Genomic DNA, 1869 nt, shown 5'->3' on the forward strand with positions numbered 1-1869 from the left:
GCTTATGCCTTAGACCTTTCACTGTAGGGAGCAGATATAAACCAGGACATAGAATAAACTGACACTAATCTTTACACATTTCTGCCAGGGATAGCACAGCATATGATTAAGTTCCCATCCCTGGCATTAAACACATAAAACAGGTATGGGACCCATTATCCAGAATTAGTGATGAGCGAATCTGTCCCATTTTGCTTCACCATAAAATTTGCGAAACGGCAAGAAAATTTGCGAAATCGCGAAAAATTCTCGAAATGCATTCGTTGCGTGATTTCTTTTTGTCACCCACAACTTTTTTGTTGCCCGCATCTATTTTTTGTCGCCCACGTTTTTGCCGTTACCACGCCCAATTTTGCCATGACCGCACCCAATTTGACACGCGACAAAACAAATTTTTGCGGGAAAATTTTAAAGCTGAAAATTTTCATGGAACTTTCGCCAATGGCGAAATGTGGAAATTCACTGCAAATCCATGCCTGGCGAAAAAAATCGCTCATCGCTATCCAGAATGCTCGGGACCTGGAGTTTTCCAGATAAGGGACCTTTCCGTAATTTGGATCTCCTAACTAAAGTCTGTTAAAAACATTATTCAAACAGTAATTAATTGGCTCCAATAAGGATTAATTATATCTTAGTTGGGATCAAGTACATGGTACTGTTTTATTATTACAGAGAAAAGGGAATCATTTAAACAGTAAATAAACCCAAAAGGGCTGTTCTGCCCCAATAAGGGGTAATTATATCTTAGTTGGGATCAAGTACAGGTACTGTTTTATTATTACAGAGAAAAAGGAAATCATTTTTTAAAAATGTGAATTATTTGATTTAAAATGGAGTCTATGGGAGATGGCCTTTCCGTAGTTTGGAACTTTCTGGATAATGGGTTTCCAGATAAGGGGTCCGATACCTGTACTTTAAATGTCAGATGTAATTCTTTTAAATAAAATTGTAGGCCTTTATTTACAATGTTTTCCAGCTTAGTGCCTGTTTGTTCAACCTCCTGGTTTATATCTGGACCTCCATGTTTATATAAATGAGGTTTGACCTGTTTTCACTGGCCCTATTTATTATTTAAGATTACATATCTCATGCTTGAATGATCCAGGTAGCCCACATATTGCTTCATGGTTGATGAGAAAAAGGCATTGCTTGAGTACTTAACTAAAATATAGAATCTAGGAGCATAAGTACACCAGAAAAATGTTGCAGTCTACATTTCCAAAGTCCTAGTGGTTTAATAAAATGGGGTTGGTAATAACCTAGCCATACAGTCCCACAGAATTAACCCCACTTTTCACCCTTGCAGACTATAAGAGACTGAGAGACCTGGTGTTTTAAAGTATTGTCTATGCAGTTTGAATAAACACATCTTCTGGATATCCTGACATAGTTATAAATGTCCCAGGGCATTTTTAAGGTATAAGATGTTTCACAGTAGATGTTACTACTGTATACTGCACAAGTAAAATGCAATAGAAGCCTTTCAAATTACGTATATAAAATTAAATAACAATGGGCCGATTAAAGGAAATGTCCACAACAAAACAAAATCTACTCCTTTTCTTTTTGATGGAAACAATACTATTGCCTAATAGACCATGCTAAACTGTTATGCTACTACTTATACCCTCAAGTCTGAGAAGTTAGTCTGGTTCTACTTTATTAGGCAAAGACTATCAGATAAACAAATGTATACTCCCAGTAAGCACCTGAAGAAACCCTGGGGATGTTGGCTCTACAGGATAATAATTGATTTTCTAGTTTAATTAAACATCAACAATTTTATAACTATATGTTAGCATAAAGTACTTCTTGAGTGTAATATTCTAATGTAATGATAGTATTAAAAACAGAATTAATTAAATCTGT

Source organism: Xenopus tropicalis, chromosome 1 (assembly GCF_000004195.4).
Source record: "Xenopus tropicalis strain Nigerian chromosome 1, UCB_Xtro_10.0, whole genome shotgun sequence".
Classification (NCBI taxonomy): domain Eukaryota; kingdom Metazoa; phylum Chordata; class Amphibia; order Anura; family Pipidae; genus Xenopus; species Xenopus tropicalis.